This window comes from Typopeltis vanoorti, chromosome 3, assembly GCF_054136105.1.
Source record: "Typopeltis vanoorti isolate ZY-2024b chromosome 3, IOZ_Tvanoo_1.0, whole genome shotgun sequence".
Classification (NCBI taxonomy): Eukaryota; Metazoa; Arthropoda; class Arachnida; order Uropygi; family Thelyphonidae; genus Typopeltis; species Typopeltis vanoorti.
In genome coordinates this window covers 111997624-112022244 of record NC_143551.1, presented here as the reverse complement: position 1 = coordinate 112022244, position 24621 = coordinate 111997624, and the positions used below count along the sequence as shown (strand labels likewise).

Here is a 24621-nt window from a genome sequence, read left to right as displayed (position 1 = left end):
GTGATTAAAATACTGTAAAACTTTGCAGGAATACATTGTATATTGTGTCATGCAGAAGCAATATCTGACGGGGGGGGAGTTAATTCCAAAATTCATCACTAGGGACATTGTAAACACCAGCTGCATGGAATTTGCATATCAAAAGATGGGTACGAGGTTCCCCCTTCATTTTGGTTGTTAATACCATCGACAGTGATGGCACTAACCATGCCCCAACGTGCTTTGCTCATGAAGCTGTATTACCTAAACAATTGCAACCTTATCGCTGCATTCTGCAAATTTCGTTGCCTGAACAAAAGATAAGGAGGTCTGCTCTCCACATGTGCTCTTCACAAATGATTAGTCATTTTGAAGAAATAGGATTGTTGGGAGTTATACATGGCAGAGGTCACAAACCAATCAGTTCACAAGTGAATGAAGTTACTACTGCAATTGTGGAACAGGCCATGAATAACAGTGTTGGTTTCTGCAGTGCACATGCTGTATCAAGACACAGAGGATATGTGTCTGACATTCATTTAACATTCCTTGCTCGAGTGGAGTTGAAATGCTGCATAGCCATGGATGATTTTGTGTGTGGGGTGGGGGGAGGGCTCACTTTGACCTGAACAGAGTTGTGAATACCCATAATTGCCAGGTATGGACAGGAGAGAGTTTGCTAATGGAGAGGTGAGTGGCATAAGTGAGGAGAATGAGAGAGAAAGAGAAAGAAAGAACACAGGGTAGACAAGGAGACTGTATAAGAAGTGTAGATGATGGTTTCAGGAGTAGATGTGTGAGTGCACAAGAAAGGATTAAGGTAGTCAAGGATGTGGGGGTTACATTTAGGTCTAGGGTGAGGTGTAATATCAGTGATGATAGAAGGAATTGACAGGGGAGAATATGGAGGAGTTATATCGACCGTAGAACCCACATTATTTCAGACATTAAAAAAAATATATTGTGTTAGGGTTAGGGACCACGAGATGGCGGCACATTTGAGCCGTCTCTCTTCACTGTGTACCGCTTAATTAGTGATAGCCTTGGGCCATCTGTCTCTGATTGGGTACCAGTGGAGATTGAACTGCCCACTCAGTCTCCAAAAGTTAGATAGGGCTAAATGGCCTCGCCTATTCCCGTATACGGGAATAAAAAGGCGTTAGCTGATTTTTTTTTTAATCTGAGAAGCAGGGTGAGTGAGGCTTCTTATAAAATATAAATAAGCTAGTATGGTATTACAAATACTAGAAGTATTCGAAACAAGGGGAATGAAATTGTATCATTGATAGCTTCATTCTTCCAAAAATTGTGAGATGTGGTTGAATGAGAATGACATTCTGACAGGAATAGAGATGGAGAGTTATGTAGTCTTTCATGAAGACATAAGGGAGGAGTGCTACTGATGATGGCAGAGGAGTTATACCCATCTAGGGTGGAGATGCAAGGAGCAAATACTGACAGTGGTTTTGAAGAAGTAGGGTGTGAAATGGAAGTGGGTAGAATGAAATGTTTAGTAGGTTTACTATTATGCCAAATTACTACGATATAAATCATTTGCATATGACTGATGTCAAAGGAAAATAATATGCATAAACACAAATAGAATTTTACAGATACATTCAAGTGTACAATTGTGGTAGTATGGGTGATTCAGTAAATTAGTATGATAGGAAACAAATTACGTGTCATTCTATAAATTCTAGTTATGCATGTGCACATTTTTGAAGAGCTGCAGCTAAGGGGTGGGGTGGGGGGTTAGGATTTGTGAATAAATCCCTCCACACCACTGTGCTGAACAGGTGTATACAAAACAAAATAAAAGTTTTACTGTAGCAGTTAATATAGTAAAATACCCAAAAAAACTTATTCTAAAATATTGGATAAGGGAAATTTTTGTCAGTGCTTTGCTCAAAATTTTTGATAACCTCACATCTATTCCTTCCATTCTTTAACTCCAAGAAAGAAATAACTTCAGGTTTTGGAGTTTATTTCCAAGAAAAGTGTGGCTAATCCTAAAAGATTAGGAAGGCTGATCTTGTCTTTGGAAATCTCGTGAGGTAAATAGGTGAAATAGAGAATTATGAAGAATTATGCCTGTTGACGTATCTAGAGACTCGAAGAGGTTTGTGAATTTTCATTTGTAAATGATATAAAAAAGTATCTGATTATTTTATAAAAAGAACAACTATTGTGGTTTTCTGTATGATGTTTGGTTTATTTTTGATAACTGAACTGAAGGGAAATAAAAATGGAAACGGACCATTTCTATTTGCATAATGGACAGTTTGGAGACCGGAGGCTCTTTGTATGGGCAACATACAGAGAACATTTTCTCCCACTGCATGTTCCCCTTCTCTTTTTCCCATCATCTTATGAACCATTAAATATGAAAAGAAGCCTAAATAACTATAGTGTCTCTGCAGTTAAATTAAAAAAATAAGCCTCCCTCCAAAATTCCTCCCTCTCCACACACACACATAAAAAGCTTGAACTCAAAAATCTCACAAAAAAAATCTTCCATATCCATTTTATCAACACTCGTGGCATCAATAATAAATTAACTGAATGACATGATCATCACCTTCAGATATCCAAACTTGATGTTCTGTTACTGACATATGAACCCCAAATTTCTACTACAACAACAACCACAGCCCATCTTAACTGTCCAAATTATACCCTGTATGATTCCTTCTGCCATAAGGGAGGTAGTTATGCCTTTGTGTGATCTGATGCTCCTTGTCAAAGAAAGTCTAATGTAGAATCTCACCTTTTTTGACCTTCTATACATAAGATTTCTTTGTCACATTTTGTGTTATTCATCTGCTGTCTCTACCATTCTCCCATTTTAATAATCATTCTGACCTTTTTAATTTTGTTATCTTCGAAGCTTGGTTTCATTCAGTCCAAATTCCCAAACAGTGAAGTCATGATTCTTGATGATTTTAATTTCCTTAGCTCTAATTGGCTCCCTTTTTCAAATTTTACTGACCAAGCTGGAAGAGAGACAGAGATTTTTGCTGTAAGCACTGACCTAAAGCAGATCATTCATTTCTCTACCAGAATTCCCAACAATTCTCTTCACTTACCCAACTCTCTGGATTTCATCTTAACTAGTTCTCTTTCCAGTTACTCTGTTCAATGACTGCTCCTCTTGGCTTTGCCATTCACAACTTCATGTGTTCTTGCATTAGAACAATGCCAAGTGGGAGGGCTTGTGTGACTTTAATACTCATTTCCATAGTCTGACTATCGTTTTTGTTCTTCAGATTCAGATGCTCACTGAGATTTTGTCACAGAAATAATCCATATTGGAATGGAAGCTTTCATTCATTACTCTGTTCTTGTGTGAGGACAATCCAAAACACTAGCTTCCTTCTCAGCCTAGAAAGTTGCCTTCGGCACTTCTAAAACTCATTATAAGGACCGAGTCTAACTTCAGCAGGGCTAACTATAGAATATCCAAATGACAATGGACTGGTCATATTGCAAGAAGTAACATTCAAAAATGGACAAAATTGATATCAGAACAGTATCCTAGAAATAGGAATAAATGCAGGACTTTGAGGTGTGGGGGGGAAGGGGATTGTCCAGCAGTGGATAGAAAATGGCTGATGATAATGATGAATTGTAGAGAACTCACACTTCTGGTCCCTTGCCAAAGTTGTTGAGTGCAACTTTTGTCCATCTGTGCTACCTTCTCTTTTTCACCCTATTGGTAACATTGTATCATCACCTAAAGACAAGGCTGACATCTTGGCTTCATTCTTCTACCAACTCTTCCATAGATGACCATGACGAATTACCTCTTTCTTTACCTAGAACATTGCATTACATGCCTCTTGTGACCTTCTTCCATAAAGACATTATTATTACTTTGGGGGGGGGGGGGGTCAAAGACTCAGAAGGACATCAGAAGAATATTAAAAAATGTAAACAACAGAAAAGCAGCTGGTCTGATGGAATTCCACCTGTTGTGCTCAAAAGATGTGCTCACCTCATTTTTTTTCCATATTAATGGAGAAGGTTATCAACACAACTTCCACACTTGGAGAACTGCCAGCTAATTAGTGACCACCAGCATAGATTTTGCCAATTTAAACCTGTAGGAGATCTCCTAGCCTACATCACCCACCTCTGAACTCATTCCATGGAAAGGTTTGGAGAAACCTGTGCCATTGCACTTCATCTCCAATGCTTTTGATAGGGTCTGATATTGAGGGCTTCTTAACAAATTACCATCTTATGGACTGCCTTCCTCCCTTTGTAATTGGATTGCCAGTTTTCTCTCAGATTAGTCTTTATGTGTAATGGTGGAATGATGTTATTTCTTCAGATTTTCCTGTCAATCCAGGTGTCCTCAGGTCTCTGTCATCTCACTCACCTTCTTCCTGATTTATATAAATGACTTGCTCTCATTGATCTGCAAATCACATTTATAGTTTTGTTGATGACAGCATTCTCCATTCATGCTACTAATATGATAAATTTTGCACTGAATAAACATCTCAAGCTTCAATCTGTAACGCTGATTTCTGCAGTATCCTTGATTGGGGTGAAAACAACCTAGTCACATTCAGTGCTTCCAGACCACAGTTTTGCTTGTTTTCCTTCCAAAATATACCTCAGAATTTTTTATTATTGTTATTTTTTTTTTATTTGCCCTGTACACATCTGTATCACATTCCTGCAAGTCTAAACTCAAGTCTGATAACTCTTAAAGAGCATCACACATTAAATGTAAATTTTCATCAAAAAATGATTAAACAAATAATTTTTTTGGTCACCTTACATGTGGTGCAAAAATATTTGCTGTTATTAAATTTTCACAAGATAAACTTTTTGAACACAGATTTTCAAGGACTCTTTCTCAGCTTCTGCAAGAAATTTTATACTAGCTTTCTGTTCTGCTTTTTGTTTAAGATACGACATTTTCTTCCTTAAAGACCATAGCTGTTGCTTCTATTTTTGCCAAAATAGGTAACTTCATGGTTTACCCATTCCATGGAAATCTTATTTTATTTCCACTCCAAGTGTTCCATAATGCACTACTGCCAAGTGCCTTATTTGGGTAATTTAGCCAATTATACTTTGCACAGAAGTAATCCTGTTTTTTTTTTTTTTTTTTGTTTGTTTGTTTTTTTTGCATCAGCAGTTCAGCAACTTAGCCAATCATTTATATCAGTCATTCTTTGCTGCTGGATGTGAATACTATCACGAAACAGTCTTCAACACAGTCTCTATAATTAACTCTTCACTCATTATCTTACTTGTTTTTTTTTTAATATCTTAACTGTGGAATGTAAAAAGAAATTAGTAATTATCTTAATTTTTTATTTTACAGTTCAAGACAATTTTTGTATTACTTTATTAGAAGAACACATTATTTGTATTAGAAGAACAGAACATTGGCAAAAGACAGATGAAATTTAATAAAATAAATTTTTTTAACATGTTCATAACAGGCTAGGGCAAATTGTCTTGTGCTGTACTCTGACTATGAGGCAGGACATGAGAATTTGTCTTAGGATTCCTGTTTGTATATCTGGTTTGTATATCAGTAGCTCAGTACTGGAATGAAAATGACCCTGTTTAGTGAAAAACCTCCCCCCCCCCCCCTACAGACACCAAATTGCACAGATGCAAGAAAAACAAAGTAAAGTTTTATTGTAGTACTAAGTGCAGTATACACAGACAATGTACTTTAGTGAAAAAGATTAATTAGAGACAGCTGCAATGAAAATAATCCTGTAAGTGAAAAACATCCTTCTCCCACAGATACCATACTGCATAGTTGCAAGTGAAACAAAGTAAAAGTTTTGAGATCTCAGGTTTTGTTAAAATGTGTTTAGATAGGTTCATTATCACTTGGTTATCTGGTAGAGACGGTTTAGAGTTAAGGTAATTATCATATAGCAAGTTGAATTTATCAATTTGCGTCTTTTTGCTGTAACTGAAGGCTTTGGCATAACTGTTGCTAATCATATTATCTAAAAGTTGTCAGGTATCTATGTCAAGGTTATTAGAGATGTCTGTGAACAAATCATAGCTTTGAGAGTCTATTTGGCTGAGGAAGGCTCTCGTAAAATTGGCTATCCTTCTAAAAGTAAAAGTTTTATTATAGCACTAATTACTATACATTTTGCTAATAAATAATCTCCCTTATCATTTTGCTTATTTCAAAATGATAAGGGAGATTCGTTCATATATTCTTCACTAGGTGCAGAAATAAACAGGTTTATGTAATGCAAATTTTTATAACTTAAAATAATACAAAAAGAAATTAAAAAAAAGTCTACCAAAAAAATTGAAACTGGCATGGCATATATATTTAACAGTTTGTAAAAATGTGCTCACCCATTGTGGTAGGAACACAATATGCAATCAAGCAGGTTTCCACCTGACATGCAACACATTCTGTAGTGAACATATTATTCTAGAATGTGCCTGGAGCCAACATGTTCAGTTTATCATTAACTTTCCTTGTACACACAACAGAGTACTCTGCTGGTACTAATTAATTTACTGCTAACTGCTGGTCATGAATCTGTTATAAGTGCTGAAATGTTCAGTATATAGGTATTAAATAGTTATTTTTACTGAACAGGTGTTGTTAATTAACATAAATCCACAATATAGACTCTACAGTCGCTGTATGGAATGAGAATAGGGAATTAAGAACCCTAAAGAAGTTATTGAGAAGAGATGAGAGGGACTGGCTTAGTTGTTTATATTATGTTAAAGTAACTAAGACCATATAATAAATACTTTGTATATGTAAATTGTATGTGTGCTTTGACTAGTTTGCCTGTTATAAAAATATTGCCACCACTGTATGGGTCCTACTAACTCACTTCTAGTTGATAACGAAGAGAGGAAATAAAGGATTTAAAATAAGTTGTCATGGAGATTACAAAAGTTTCTTCACAAATATTAATTTGCTGTCTCCTAATTTTAATTATCAGTCAAACTAGAAGGGAGCAAATTAATGAGCTACGTATTTTGGATGATTTATAAATTATGAATATAATTTAAATAGTCTTTAAACCATTTAAATGCTACTTTGTCTGTTAATAAGACTTGTTCATTAAACTAATACTTGTTTGTAAACAGATAAAGAAATTCCACTGACAGAGGGTTGTAATTTTTCAAGAGAGTTTGGAAAAATATGCAGAATCCCAGTTACGTGTAGTCTATGATGAGAACCACTGAATTTGAAGCAGTACTCAAATTAGTGAGGATTAATTAGGAGCAGTATAAATAAAAATAAAAATGAATTCTTAAGTATCATGTTTTTTTAAGTTTGATAATAGCAAGTAGTACCTTATGCAAAGGATAGGTAGGCTTTGTAAGGCATTTCTAAGTTATCACTTTCGAAATATCATTAAAAGTTTCATAGTTGAAACATCATTTTGCTTACCACATTAAAAAAAAAATTACTTTTCTTTTGAATATAATTTAAATAGTCTTTAAACCATTTAAATGCTACTTTGTCTGTTAATAATAAGACTTGTTCATTAAACTAATACTTGTTTGTAAACAGATAAAGAAATTCCACCGACAGAGGGTTGTAATTTTTCAAGAGAGTTTGGAAAAATATGCAGAATCCCAGTTACGAATAGCAAGAGATGTGTGTTCAATGTTCAACAAGACTTTAATGAAGTTAAAGGAATTTAGCCTTCCTAAGCTATCAAATACTGAAGAGTAAAGAAAATTTAAAGAACATTTAATGGTAATTTTAAATTTTCATAATTACTATACTAGTGTTTTGTTTTTTTAATGCTTGTGCTTTATTGGATGAGAGACAAGAATGCCTTCAACAACTATAAGCATTGAATTATTGTCACTTTTTTGATTATTATGCCTGGGTGCTAGCTCAATAGTAATGATGTTTGTTTTCTTTAATTACCTGATTATGTTTATCAGTTATATGAAAAGGCATACTATTTTCAGCAGTCAGTCTTTGATAGTGTTAATCTTCATGAAGATAGTTATCATTATTTCAAAGAATTAAAAGAAATTTCAGAGTACCTTTGCTACATAGTGAGCAAAAAGAAGAATGATTCATTAAAGGTCCTCTAAAGCAATAATAATAATTATTATTATTAAGAGATAAATCGAGGGAGGCCACATATTACATGCACCAGCTGTCATACTTATTCTTGAATTCATTCACACTGCTTGCACATACTACATACAATGGCAATCCATTCCAATCATTTTCACCACCCTATGAAAGAAAAATCTAGTCCTCACCCACTTTTTAGCAGCATTTATTCTCAGCTTTCCTCTTGTCCTTTCCCCACCCTCCAGAAAATGAAAAATTCCATCAAGTGAAATCCTGTATTACCCTTTCAGAAGTTTGTACATCTCACTCATATCATTCCTCTTTCTCCTGTTGACTAGTGTCTGCAGTCTACAAATTCTCAATCTGTCATCATAATCAGTATTCCACAATGCTGATATCATTTTTAACACTCTACTATATCAGAATCACAACAAAAACCAGGAGACCAGACCTCGGCATAATAGTCCAAGTGAGGTCTTATCAAGGCCTTGTAAAGAGGTAAAATGATATCCTTATCTTTACATGTTGATGTTTGTTTCAGCATTGCAATTATCTTTTGAGTTGTATTCACAATCTTTGCTACATGATCCCCTCCCCCCCTGAACTTTAACTTGCTATCTACTAACTCCATGATCCCTAGCCTGAACAGTTTTTTCTAGCATAATCCTGCCAATATAATATGACATTGGATATCTAATCACACCAAAGTGCATGGCTTTACATTTACTAATTTCCATTTTCTAATGCCCACAATTCCAACCTATTCAAATCATTTTGCAAGTACTTCCTATCAGCAGCATTCCTGATTACCTACCTATCTTTGCATCATCATCAGCAAATAGCTGTATGTCACCTGTCAAATTCTTCCCGGTATCATTAATGTACAAATTGAATGACAATGGACCAAGCACTGATCCTTGTGGTACACCACTAGTTATATTAAATCTTGCAGACTCACATCCCCTGTATACCACTTTTTGATATCTGTCAGTCAGCTGTCTGCTCATATTTTATAATCCAAACCCATATTCTCCAATTTATGCAACAGTCTTCCATGCTATATTCTGTCAAAAGTTGCACAAAATCCAAAAGTATCATGGTGTACCCATTCTCCTTGTCTAGTTAAATGATAACATCATTATAGAATGTTGCTAAAACATGACCTTCCCTTAGTAAACTCATGTTGTTCATTGCAAAGTAGAGATTCACTGTCAACCCATTTTTTAATGCAAGCCTTAACCAATTTTTCCACAATCTTAACCATCAATCCTGAGATGCTGATTGGTCGATAGTTGGATCAGTTTTTGCACCACCCTTGTGTGATGAGATTACCATATATTCTTTCCATTCTTGCAGTCTTTTCTGCTCTGAGGCTCAAATTATATAGCCTGGTCAAAGGAATGGCCAGTTCAGCTTACATTTAGCACCCATGCCTATATCCCATCATCCTTATTGCTGAATTCTTATTCAGTTTGTGCAACAGCTCTAATACCTCCTCTTCATACACCTGAATTTCTTCATTCAGTGAAGAGGTAGCAGTGAACTCAATGTTGCATACACCAGTTTGATAGCTTTTAGCAAAATGGGCACTCATTAGTTGATCTGCATTCAGAATTCTGCATCTATCACCCTCACACCATCTGCATTCAGAAGAGTTATTCTTTCATATTCGTTCTTTCTCTTACTTGCAGCATATTGATAGAATTCTTGTGAGTTGTCTTTATTACAGAGCAGTTTCTTTTCATACTCATACTTAGGTTTCCATACAACAGTTGTAACTATTCTAGCCTGTTGCTTATAATATTCATAATGGACATCATCTTTATGCACATAGTATTCCTTCCACATCATCTGTTTCTTATGAATCTCTTACTTGATAAGATTACACATTGATTTGAATCCTACCCTATTTATTCTTCGAACTCTCAGGACACATTCTGATATTGGTTAAGTATTTTTTTAAATGCTTCCCATGCACTGTCGATATTCTTCCCCTCCAGCAACTGGTACTATTACTCGCTGAACTCGCTATACTCCTCAGTTGGTCATAATTTCCTGCTTTGTAGTTCAGCATGTAATCTTCTCTGAATGGAACATTCATAAACTTAGTCACTTCCCAAGTGAGTATGTAAGAATAATCATAATTTAAAATTCTGAATATTTTTATGTATTGTTTATGTTAGTATGTTTATTAGTTTTAGTTTCATAACACGCATTGTCGGCACTTGCGATGTGCCCATTATTATTATTATTCGTGACACCTCCAAGGAGTCTGAAGACTCATCACGGGAGGACACCTATTGTACAACAACTCTCCGTCTCCACCACTACATCGAACCTCTGCTACCAATCATCAACATCAGCACCATCTACTGGCCACTACTACCACCACCACAGATAGTAATTTTTGTCTGTAAATTGCATGTGTTCTGATGGGCCAATTTGTCTGTATGCGGGATGAAAAACCAGAGATTCTGGGAGAAAAAAACCCTGCTACCTCCGTATGAGATTGGCTTACTCACCTTTGATTGAAAAACGTCCATATAAAGATTCCTCCCGTCATGACGAGAATCGAACTTAGGCCTTTTCCAATCGAAGGGCGCAACATACCGTCGTTCTTCCAGTTGTGCTGCGGAGACGCTCATTGAAATTGAAATTGTTTTGTCAAAGTGGTATGTAAAGCATTTAAAAAATTTATGTACTTACTGGATTTGATATTTGTATTACTTACAGGAATTTTATTGTAGTTTAAAATTATCAAAAGTGTTTTATGAAGACATTCTCTTGTCACTAACGGAGACAACGTGCCAGCCAATATACCTAGTTTCTCGCTTGCCACTTTCATGGAGTGCGCATGCTCACCGAGAAGTTTGATGTGTGATTGACAGCTGAGAAGAACAGCGTTCAGTATCAGGGTCACAGAGAGTAAACAAGAAGAGTGTTCGGAAAGAAATTAGAACACAGGCCGACAGACATTTAGATTCGGAGGAAATTGAGTTTTTTTTATGTGACAGTCGGAAGAAAATTAAGAGTATATTCCGAAAAGGGAATTGTGGAACTATGAAGTTTAAAGTGGAATAAGTATTGATAAATAAAAGGGAAATATTGCTATAGGCGTTTTAAAAGGAATATTGGAGGAAACGCTAATTAGAAGATTTATAGTAGGTTCCTAAAAGGGAATCGTAGAACTGTGAATTCTTTTAAAGTGGAAGAGTTAAGACTGTCAATAAGCATTAGTGAATAAAAGAAGTTGCTATTTACGTTCTAAAGGAATGTGCGAGAAAACTCTGATTAGGAAGTTTCATCTGTATTAAGGACGCCAGATCAAACTATTATTTCTATTGGAAAGGAGACAGAATTGAGTCAGAAAGAATTAATGTGTGCTCCATGAGTGATGAGAAAGGATCCTATGAAAATGAAGAATAAAGTCATATATCTTCAGAAAAAAGCCTTGACAGAGAAAGAAACTGGCAATGAACATTTTGTATTTGTGAAAACAAAGTGTTTAGTCTAGTCTTACACTTAAGACTAGACTAAATAAACTTACACTTAAGTTTATTTTTAAAAGGCCTTGGATCCAATTAAATTTGTAGTTAGTTATGTAATATTTGTTTGAATGTATATATATATTTTTTGTTATATTAAATGTATTTATTTTGGTCTTGAGTCAGTGATTATTTGGATTCTGAAAGAAATAGTAAAAAAGAAGGTCATTGCACCAATCAGAGTGAACCCTTGTGCACATATAGGTACACTCAGAATTTAAAAAAATAATTGTTTTTTTAAATTAAAAGAGATTAAATAAAATAAATAAAAATCCTATATTTAAACAATGGTGCAGCTGGTAGGATTAATATTATAATAATATCTTCTATATAAAAATCTCCTATTTTTACAAGTACCTCATGATCACTGTCACCCACCAGAGGCAGAATAGTTATATCTTTAACTGAAACCCCCCTTTGGCACTATAATCAAATTCTTACACTCTTTGACCTCAAGTTCCTTCTGTCATATGCTGCTTGAGGAAGTTGTCTCACAAAAGCTCAATAAATTCAGTTTCATTCTTCTCATGAGATTTTACTGCTACCTAATCAATATTTGGATAATTAGTCTCCCATTATGATTACTCTTTTCACACACATCGTCTCTATTTGGTGATGCATTTCTTCATCACTAGGCAGCTGATCCACCAGGCCTGTAACAACACCTCACTGTGTAATTGATCTTGTTTGTTCAACCTTACACCAGATGGCTTCAAATTCACTGCCACATACTTTTAGACAGAACTCAAATAAAATAAACTCTGCATTTTTTCAAGGCAATAGTTATATGTACTGCAATCATAGGTCTCAACTCTAACTGAATTCAAGTCATCTGATATCATTAGCAGCATGCCCCCCTCCTCTCCTCTCCTGTCTGTCCTTCCTAAAAATAATGGAAGGATAACTTTCATGAACCCTGATGTGATCACTTTGTGAGAGTATATCATCCTTGTGTTGATAATAGGATATTAAAAAATCTCAATATGAATACAGTGATATGGTTGTTTGATATATCAACTGATATATTACAAGAATTTTCAAGAGAAAAGCATCACTCTTAACAAAACTATTTCATTGAAGTTTCAGTGCTGGTAGTACTAAGGGAATGGAAAGAGGACAGATAGTAGTTTACATATAGAAGACTCCATGACTGAGCAAATACTTAACCAACATCCTCTTAAACAATAAAGTCATAATAATCTTGATACAATAAATACATCCTCTTTTACAATAAAGTGACACTGAGTTGGATAAGGGAAATGGTTGCACCATGAACCTTTCTTTCATAATTACATAGCATTCATTATAGTAAATTATGGAGACATATAAACCAAAATAATCACCTAACATTATGACCATCATATCAAGGTCATCATCTAGAGCAGGCAAAATGGCCAACTTCTATACGAGGGCCAATATATGATGAGTGGTAGCGTCACGGGCTGCACACTTTTAGACAGAACTTAAATAAAAATAAACTCTGCATTTTTTCAAGGCAATAGTTATATGTATTGAATTACTATTATTGTTAAATCATTTTACTACTGGGAGAACAATATAAAAGACTTGATTGATTTAAATATAAGTTGTTAAATTAAATTTAATTACATATTTCTGGTTTTTTTACATGTAACACAACTTAATAAGAACACTGTGGGCGTTCATGTGTGGCAACAAGTTCATCAAAGTCGATTTTCAACTATGACTAATAGCTGAGTAGCTCGAAACTAATAGCTAAATTGATAATACATATAATTTAATATAGTTTTTATACTGCCGCAGGCCTGCTGTTGGCCACCTATGATCTAGAGTATACATATATATTTATATACAAAGAGACAAGCTACATTACAATATACATAGCATGCTAAAGTCACACTAATTTGGTCAGTCATTTACAGATGTTGAGAAAGCTACTAGCGTAACCTCTAGAGAAAAAACTCTACCATATCAACACTAGAGTTTTGTTATCTGTTTGGCTAGAGATTATATGCAGATAAATTAAAACAAAAACAGTGTTGATGGTGACCAATATATGAAAGAGTTGAAATTATTGCTTGGAGTTCTAAAGTGAGTTGGAAAAGAGGAGTTATGTGGGCTGAATGTGTAGATCCATATTCTTGGAATTTTTAGGCCACCGTTATTGTTTAGATTAGGATGACTGATCAAAATGAAATTTTGATCAGCTAAAACTGGTAATGCAGAGGGGATAATGGCTGCCAGTTCTCTGTGTGTCAAAATGTAAAGTTATACTCTTTGCAGTGGGGGAAAAAAAAAAAAGACTATAAGCTAGATATTACATAAATGGAACTGGATTATAAGATATTGATGTGGCTGTGTATTTAGGGGATAATGCTTGATAGAGTGGAAGTTCATAGAACATATTGCAAAATATCTCAAAGATCACTTGGATGTTAAAATAAAACTCTGCCAGGCAGGGGTATCATCATCAAATACCTGATATGTACCCTTGAGAAAGGGGGTATAGGATATTGTATGGCACTACATGAAAAAGATAACATCGTTACGAACTGTCCTGTCAGTAATTTTCCTCCAAATTAATCTGTTATCCATCAGGACTCCAATATTCTGAGGTTTCATATTTTGATGTTCTAAGGCACTTATTACCATCTCTATCCACCTCAATCTTGGTTTTTCCTGAGTCTTTTTCTACCATCCTGAAAAAATACGCTTGTTTTGCAAACCGTTCTCTTTTACATTCTGTTTAAATGACCATACCACCTGAGATTAGTTCTGCTCACATATTTATGAATGATAATGTCCATTTCCTTCCTAATATCCTTGTTTTTAATGATTCTGGCAATAATTATATCTGTTCACTTCACTAACCTTTCTCAGAACTCATATATCCTTAGTCCCCAGATCCGTAAGTTAAAATTTTCCTAAACACCTTCTTGCACATAGGTAATTTAGGGCTTTGACTAATTTATCTCTTATTCCATATAAATTGATTCATTTGACTTCCTACTATACCAGATTTGCTAATTCTGTTTTCTATTTCCATATTTAATTTGCCAACTTCACTAAAAATTGTGCCTAAATAGCTGAAATATTTTACTTGTTCCATAGGTTCTCAGCCAACCTGGTTGGCCAAGTGGCTAGTGTGTCCACTCTCCAGCCAAGAGGCTGCGGGTTCAAATCCCGTCGTGGGCATGGATGTTTGTGATTGTCCTACAAACTTTGTGTGGAAAGTTTGTAGGACAATTTAATGTTGCGACCCTACCACTTATTCTAGCAGAAGACATCATTGCCAAAACTATGTGAGGTACGGCAGTGACTATACGGCGTCTATGGACGTCAGATGTGAAATTTAACATTTAAATAGGTTCTCCATTCAGGATGCAGTTGTTTACAGAGTTCCTACCCACTACTGTCTTAACATAAGTTTAAGATACCAAGAAATTATATATTCTTGGTTTAATCCTTTATCCAAGTGTAAGCAAACAAAGTTTGCACCTGAAGTATTTTCAGGACTGGGGAAACTCATATAAGAAAGCTAAGACTTCACATCGCTTGCCTTAGTATCCCATAATGCAAAGCACATATCCTTGCAGACATGTGTAATGCTATGCATTATGGGAAGATCACTACCCAGACTGGTTTTGACCTTTATTGAGGTCTCTTTAGTGGGAGCCAGACCCAGAGTGATACTAAGATTGAAGTAATGCAGAAGTCATATTTTCATATATGAGTTGCCTAAAGGTGTCACGAAAATACTTCAGGCGCAAACAAAGCTTGCACTTGTTCCTACCTATTTTCATAATATTTGTCTTTTTATTGGTGATTTTCATATCAAATTTCTTTCGGCAGCCATTCAATTTAGTTAGAGAATCCTGCAGCCTTGTGCTGGATTTAGTTCTGAGTAAAACATCATCTCCAATTTTAATATCAGGTCCAGCACCACTTTGCTTGATAATGTGATCCATGATAATGAATAACATAGGAGATAATGAGTGCCGTTGTCTCACCTAATTTAACATCAAACCATTTTCCTGTACTTTCTTCAATTCTAACTGCTGACTTACAACTTAAATATAGACTATGTAATGCTCTGTATAATGTTCCATTTATTCCATATAATTTATTCCATATAATATAGTGTTTTGAAAAGCTTTCTTCTGGGGCCCTTGTTGTATGCCTTTTCCAGATCTATAAAACATAGGTACAGATCCTTGTTATATTCTCATGATTTTGTTGTCAAATGAAAATCTAATCCTGACAACAGGGGCATGCCGGTCATATGTGCAATGTGCGCGATACACACAGGCACGAAAGAGGAGGAAATACTTTAAAAAAACATGTGGACAGACTTATGTGTTCGTCGTACATGGTATATATTAGAACATAGAAAAATAAGTAAATAATTAATTTATTAACTTATTGCTGATATTTCGCTGGTGTTATAACTAGAATCTTCAGAGCACAAAAACACAGTTTGTCACAATACGTGAGACTATAACAACATGGTGTAATCATGTTGTTATAGTCTCATTCCATCCTTTCAATGTGTCCAAAATTTAACTTTCTTCTGTCATCATTCTTAAGGAGCCTTAAAGTTTTACTGATCTTTTCTAATACCTATTCATTTATACACCTTTCAGTACATGATATCCTCAACAGCCTTCTGTAATACCACATCTCAAAAGCAGCTATCCTTTTCTTATGGTTCCAAGTCTCACATCCATAAGTCACTGTTGGAAAATCAATTGCATCCAAAATTTTCAACTTTGTTCTCATGGAGATAGATCCATCCTTCCAGATTTCAGACAAGTCTCTGACTGTTGTTTTAGCCATTCCTAATCTTCTTCTGACATCTTCTGAACAGCAATTCTTCACACTAATAATGGACACCAGGTATTCAAACTTGCTGACTTCCTCAATTCTTTTTCCATTAAGGTGCACCTGTTTCTCAAGAGCTTCCCTGTTTGTATTTCCTTTGAGAACTATAATCTTTGTCTTGCTAGGATTGAGTTGAAGTCCTCTGTTATTACTGATCTTGTTAACTTTATCAATAATTCTTCCTTGTCATTACAGAGGAGTACGGTATCATCAGCATACCTCAGATTACTGATGAATCTACCACCTATCCTAATTGCTGTCTTGAGCTTATCCAGTGCTTCATGCATGATGTATTCCAGATATATACTAAACGAGTGAGGAGAAAGTAAACATCCTTGCCTAACTCCTTTTCCCATCTAAAGGCAATCAATCAATCCAACACCTGTTCTTACCATGGCTTCTTGCTCCCTGTACATGTTGGCTATCAGCCTGATGTTGAGGAAAACCCATTCTTTTCATTACTTTCCACAGTTACACATGCTCAACACAGTCAAAAGCTTTAGAGTAGTCTAAGAAACACATTACCAGAGGGAGTCTGAATTCTTTATATTTTCTTATGATCTGTCTAAGGCAAAGGATCTGATCTTTGGTGCCCTTACCTTTCCTAAAACCATATTGTTCCTCAGGCATCTCTGCCTCAACCCAATTAGCATGCTCTTCAATAAAATTTTGCTTGCATGAGATATTAAACTAATAGTTCTATAGTTATTGCAAGTCTTTATATTTCCCTTCTTATGTAGTGGTATGAAAACTGACTTCTTCTTCTGGTCTCTAGACTATGATCCTGTCTCCCATATTCTTGTAATCAATCTATGAAATACTCTTATCTCTCCATCCCCTGTGGCCTTAATTAACTTTACTGGGATTCCATCTGCACCTGGGGCCTTATTGCTGTTAAGCTGCTCTTTCAACTTCATGCCTAAGTGGAAGAGGTTCCAAATCGGAATATTTCTGGTGAAAGGGCTCCTCCAAATTTTCTTTATCCACTCTATTATACAGTATTTTTTCCGTCTGTTTTTGATTTCCAGTTCTTCTGTTAGTAATGCTCCATTCCTGTCTTTGATGACATTCTATATTTGGGCTTAAACTTTTGCTTTAGATCATAAACTAAATAAAACATCCTTTTATAATTGTGCCTCCTCATCTGGAACTCTATCTCTTCACATTTATTAGTATAGAACTTTTCCTTGTCCTGCTTGATTGCTCTTCTGACTTCTCTATGTAATCTCTTATATTCTTCAGTCCCTGTGTCTCTCTCTGATTTTCCAATCGCCTTGTTTTGATTAGTTTGCATGTTGAATCTGATATCCATGGGTCTCTTAGTCTTCTTATTGGGCTGAGATACTTCTTGGCTGTATCCTGTATTACCTTGACTCCTTCCCAAAGCATTTCTGGTGAATTCTCCTCATTGGTCTTCAAAAAATCATCCAGCCGAGTCGATGTTTCTTCTGTGAATCCACTAGGAATTACTCTAACATCCAATCAAGTGGGATGTGTCTGACTTGGAAGTTTTCAGAGTCTTAGTCTTACTTTGGCTCTTACAAGCTGATGGTCTGTACCACAATCTGCTCCAGGACAAGTATACACATCAGAGATGCTTGTCTTCCACTGCTGGAGAGCCAGGATGTAATCAGTCAGGTGCCTTGACCTATCAACGTTAGATATTCTGTGGGACCAGAGGCACAAATAAGTCTCATTGTCCAGTTCCCCATTCTGATATTTGCCCACATCACTCTACTTTTGCCTGCCATTCAAGAAGATTAGCCTTATATTAGTGTTGAATGCTATAGCTACTCCTTTTGCCTGAATACAACATTTTGTATTTATTGCTTAGAAAGATCTCACCAGTTTTTGTCTTTTTTGTTTCAGTCACCCTTATATTGATTTTGTACTTATCCAGTTCCTCAACCAGCTCTATTTCTTTGCCATTCAGGCTTCTTATGTTGATAGTACCAATCTTGAACTCTAGTGATATCGATTTGGGATGTGTTTCAGAATATGTTCCATTAGCTTACTTTTTGCTGTTCACCCTGGTTCGCTGGTGAAAACAGCGGGGGGGGGCTTTGTTTAACCAGGTGGTGCCCCAGCATGAAATTTGGTTATGTTGTACCATAATTATACTTGTGGTTTAAGCCAATAAGAATACAGTTTGGTTGGCTATATCCCAAATTGCCAGCCCATCCTCGTTTGTTCAGTATCCAGGTAGATACCTAACAGGGTGCACCACAAGAAGGTTAGGATTGGACATTAGATCAGAAGCCCTGGTCAGTTCTCCAAATTCTTGTAAAGGCTATGTGGATGTCTCCTCTCGGTTACACAGCTTTGACCATTAAGCACCAAGTATTGATATGTACTTCTAATTGCATCTTCAATTAGAACTGAAGATAACGGTGATCAGAAACTAAAACCACACATATGAAAGCTCAGAGGAAAAATTGATCACATCAGTGGCAGCATCACATTAAAAATGAACAATATGAGACAAAAGGTTAGCAAAATACATGCTGGATGGTAGGACAAAGATTAAGTGGATGTTTAATCTAGGTGATCTGTTGCTGTTAGCATCAGTTCACCTTGGGAGACTAAAATGTAAGATTTGACATCATTTGGAGATCTAACACAGATTAGTTTGAAAGAAAATTGTTGGCAGGAAGCTAATAATAATACAAACTTAATCATGAGGTACAGAACCTTTTGCTTGTCACTCACTTGATGATGATTCAACCTATAGTGCTATTCGATGTTAAGTCCAATGTAAGTCCAGCTGTGCACCATCTTCACTCTTCTGTATTTATCTTCTATTGATCACATTACTAAGGAAATCTGATTTTTAAATAGGAAAGCTTAGTTCCTTAAATTAAATATATGCTTTGACAAATTTGGTATGAAAATAAGTAGGATAACAGAACATATTGATTGCATTCTCAGTAATGAACCTGAACACTAACCTGAACCTGTAATAGGTTACAGATTTCATATTTAGTGATATAAGTGCAATTTTTATTGAACCTCACAAATAAAATATGGAAGTAGAAACAGAATAGTTAAGACTGTAATCTACTGTTTATCTGACCACAGCAGAACAGCAGTTTGTTGTTTTGATAATTGAAAGGTCAGATAAGTGCAGTTACATGGTGCTGTACCATAAATAAGTCAGTTTGACATACAAGGGTCAGTTAATTGAAGTATCATTGTTTTAAAAGTCAGATAAATGGTAGATTACTGTGATAATTATGCTGCAGTGTCATGGTATAGCTAGTATATTACTTGAGAATACCACACATTTTTTAAATAATTTATTTAATTTTTTATTTTATTTTATTTAGCGTATCCACTCTCCAGCCTTTTGGCTGGAGAGTAGATACGCTAAATACAATCACAGACAATCAGAAACATCCATACCCACGGTCTAATCCTACCGTGGGTATGGATGTTTGTGATGGTAGTGGGCAGTAGATGGCATTGGTTGTAGGTGATCTGGTTTGCTGTAGTTGGTGGATTGAGTGGTGGAGAAGAAGAGTTGTAGAGTAGGTGCTCTTCCTTGATGAGTCTTTGGACTCCCTGGAGGTGTCATGTATTAATAATAATAATAATAATAATTATTATTATTTTTTTTTTAGTGTCTGTAGTTGCCACCTCTGTATGAGACCAGCAGGGTTCCCCCTCCCGGAAAATCAGGTTTTTTCATTCCGCAGACAATGCAGATAGGATTAATCACCCTATCATAAGTAGTATAAGGTTTCTAAGAAGCCTGGTTACTTGGCCATGACAGTCCATTGAGCCTAGCATGAAAGGAGGAGAGGATGTAATTATTATTTTTTAAATATCAATCCCAGTTGTACACATACTGAGAATATAGAAAAAAATGGAAAGATCATCTATTTAGGATGAAAAGATATCAATTACCAAAAGAGGTGGATAATTATAGATGGGGGAGGGAGAGAAGACCAGCTGCAAGATGGAAAGATTAGTAAAGCCGGAACAGGCAAATACCTAATCCTTGAAGAGAAGAAGAAATATCAATCCCCACAGGTTACAGAACTTATAGCATGAGCACTGTGTGTATGTATATGTGTTTAGACACGATTCTTTTTGAATAACTTTAGATTGTAATTCTTTGAGGAAACATTTCCAGTGAATATGGATAGATAGTATGAAAGAGTAGATGAAGCAGCTACTGTTATGTATTATTCTGGCCTATCACAAAAAGGAGTTGTGATAGCTGATGGTTCAGTGGAATAGTGTGTGTGAAAATAGTACTTACACAATCTGTGAGATAGAGGTTTTAAATGTTTGCGGGAGATGTATAATTTCCTTGCTTCTGGATAGTATCATATATGACAAGCCACATTTGAACTACTATGCCCGGATTTGGTTACCTGACTCTCCTGATGAGAGAAAAAATTTAATGGGAGTCAAGATAGTATCAGGACTAGAAGACAGATTGTGGGAATGTAAATTATAGAGCTAGGAGGTAATATAATTAAGACTTACATGTTGATGCTAGGAGCATGTCAATTAGATGTAAGAGAGCTATTTCAGAGGATGGCAGGCAATGAGTGGAAGAATGAAACTTCATCTCCAGAAGCTATCTGAAAGTGTTGTGAATGGCAACGAGGGGCAGATTTCTTGCATGGAACATGGTAGAGAGAATAGAATGCTTTGTCTGAAGGTGGTGCATCAGCCTTAAATGAATTTTAAGTATTGAGATGGTAAATTCATGATACTAACTGCTTTTGGTGATAAAGATTGTTATTTCACGTGTGTAATGTTATTAGACATATTTATGGCTATATTAATTTTGAAACTATTTTGGCATGTGGGTAAATATTTTATGTTTTTTGAAAAGAACCATCACTAAATGTGAAAAAGAAAACTTTTTTTTTCACAGAAAATGATTTTTCTTTTTCAGAAATTACAAAAGACGGAATTTTTGCTCATCTTCCAGTCATCAAGATTTGTGATACCAAAGCTTTACATAAGAAATTTGACTCCTACATAGGATCAGTCAGTATGACTGTCATGAGTTGTAATTTTTCTGTACATATAATTCAATTCTTTATGGTTGAAGATGACCTAGAAATACAGTTTTCAATATACTGAAGTTAAACTTCAAATAAACATAGTACTGTCCTAAGAAAGAATTAATTTTTTATATTTTCAAATTAAAACATTCCTTTTTGTATTGTCTTTACATTTAACTTGTATGTATAGCTATATTTCTCTTTTATTAAGTATTATTAATGGGGAAAAAATTGTATCAACTATTTCCTTCAAACATCACCTTAGTTATCTTCACTGCTTTTTTCATTTTTTAAAAGAAAGAAGTAGAAGAAAAATTATGATTATTCTGTTAATTAATCTCCAAGGCTGTTTTTGTTATTGCCAATTGCTTTTTAAAGAAATTTGTACAGCTTCTCGTGTTCTCTTCATTCTTCTCTCCCATCCCTACCCAAAAGAAAAGTTCATTTAGTCATGATAGAACTGAAACCAAGTGCCAGTAAAAAAAAAAAAAAAATATATATATATATATATATGGGCTGTAGTACCATTTGTACATAATAAATGTAGACTAGTCCTGTTTCAGTTAGTTTTTAATTACTGTCAGTAGTGTTCCACACAGTTTTCACATTACATGCACTTAGGCATTTATTAAATTCATATGAGATCTGTATTTATACAGAAAGCAAAACTTTGTACAATTTGTTACAAAGCTTTATATTGCACATAAAGCTCTAAAGTTGATCAACAGATGTGTAAAGATGAAAGAAAACTGTTTGCAAAATAACATTCAGCTGATGTCGGTCATGTTTTTTTGTTTATTAGATATTTAACTTTACTTATTGCCAATCAGAAGTTGATTGCTGTTCACTTTTCAGTCAACCAGTGTATGTTCAAATCGTGTAAATTTTTCTTGATTAAAATATTGCAAAATACTAATTAACCAAGTAAAACATTTGCTGAGTTTCATAGAATCTGTTATCGAATAAAATTTTATCAAAGTTTGTTATTATGATATTAATTTTCCAGAAACCTAAATGGCCTTATCAAATATCCATGGCAGGGGATTTATAAAAATGTCATTTTCAATCATTAAATGCCATAGAAAAATCATGGATGCTTTATTAGATATTTTTAAACAAACAAACAAAAAAAAAAAAAAAAAAAAAAAAAAAAATCAGTATGTTAAGGATATTTAGTTTCCTTAATGTTATTTTGTCCTGGTTTTTAAATTTGAGTATATTAAGATGTAAAAAAGAAGCGATATTTTATTTGCTTATAAATAATGTTTAATATGCAGTCTAATTATATAAACTTTTATTAGGATAAATTATGTAAAAAACATGAAGAAAAAATGATAACTTGAGTCTTTTGAAATATTTGAAATCTAATGGTTAATGTGTATGTATGTGCATGCAGTTTGCCTCATGATTGTTCAGTGCACTTGTGAATTCTGTATTCACTATAAAAATTTAAGATACATGCTTTTTTAGATGAAAAAAGATTATTATGAAGGTTAAATGCATTTCCATATTGCCTTACATAAGTTAAAATACTGGTCACTGTGTGTTATTCTAAAAAAAAAAAAAAGTTGCTTTGAGGAAATTGATTTGTTAAATTTCTGCAATGTTTTTTTTTTAAATTCAGCTATAAAGTTGGAAATAATGTTAATAGATGTAGCATGTTTATAAAATTGCTTAAGCACAGTGCATTTTTCTATTTACAGATATATATATATATATGTTAAAGATACCAAGCTATTTTAAACCTGGTTTTACTCCATTTCCCAAGTAAGCAAACAGACAAACAAGTCAAGTTTGCACCTGCAAGTTTCTACGTTTATATCTCCTCCTGAGATTTTTATTTAATAAGGTTATAACACCTTATGGTAACTTGTTCTGGTAAAATACTTATAAGCTCTGTATTACTAAAATTTCTAGCCTGGCTCCCACTGATGAGACTTCAATGAAGGTCGAAACCGGTCTGGGTAGTGGCCCCCTGCCTTTAATACAAAGCATCATACATCTCCTCCAGGAGATGTGCTTTGCATTAAGGGTAAATATTAAGATTAGTGATCAGAGCTTATTCTATTTTTACCATGAGTTGCCTGGACTTGCAACACTTGCAGGCACAAACTTGACTTATTTGTCTGTTTGCTTACTTGGGAAATGGAGTAAAACCAGGTTTAAAATAGCTTGGTATCTTTAACATTTATTATACCCAAGGTAAAATACTTTCTACATATATATATATCTGTGAACAATGTCATGAAATATTTTGCAACATATTTTTGTGATTTATATGATGAAAGGGTATGTCTCTTTAAATATCATAGGGATTTTCTTCCCCCCCCCCCCCCGCATGCTAAATGTAAAAGTTTTACATTTGTGCCATCTTATAAAATATTCAGTAGTAGTTTACCCTGAAAATTTTCTATATTTATCTGTTTCAAGTTCAAACCAGATATAAACAGAAAATAATTATTTCATTAACTGAAAAATAAATCATGTTAATTTTCTATTTAAATTAATCAAAGCTTGTCTCCTTTCTCATATATTTGTCTGGCAAAAATAATTTTAATTATTCTCTAGTGCTGCATGTACAGTTAACAAAATTTGAAATAAGAGAAAAAATTTTATTTTGCCAGAAAAATAAAAAACTTTTCAACATTCCATGTAGCTGTTTGGATTTTTGTATCTGTTGTATACAATAATTCATAACTGTAATGATTAGCCATCTCTATACATTTAACACATATCCAAATTTATGCTATGTAGAGGACCAATAAATATTATTTAGCAATAAATGTAAAGGTATTTCCATTCTTATTTTGTACTTTTGTTTCATCATTTTTTTGGAATGTCACACAAATTATATTTCTTTTCTGCTTTTTAAAAAAATATATACATATATTAGAGGCCAAAATTGTGGAAAACCTTTTGGAAGGATTTGATAGCTTATTTTTGGTGCAATACCATAAAATTATATATCAATGGAAAGATAATTTAATCAAGAATGTAATGCAACAAAGTTTGTTCAATTATCTGTATTGTATGAAAAGTTATAGCCAAATAACCAGAAAAAAGAAGCACAACTTGCTTAGGTTGATATGAAGTAGCTTTCCTTCATTTGAATGTATCCAATGAGCATGCATGAGTGTTTAGAGAG

At 34.5% G+C, this 24621-nt stretch overlaps 1 long non-coding RNA gene across 1 annotated transcript in view; it reads left to right on the top strand.

Moving 5' to 3' along the window:
• Positions 1-24288, top strand: part of LOC150108471 (uncharacterized) — a 62651-nt gene extending 38363 nt beyond the window's left edge. The window contains exons 3-4 of the long non-coding RNA XR_016550659.1: positions 7523-7711; positions 21365-24288. This is a non-coding gene — a long non-coding RNA (uncharacterized LOC150108471). The remainder of the gene's footprint in view (positions 1-7522; positions 7712-21364) is intronic.
• The last annotated feature ends 333 nt before the right edge of the window (positions 24289-24621 follow it).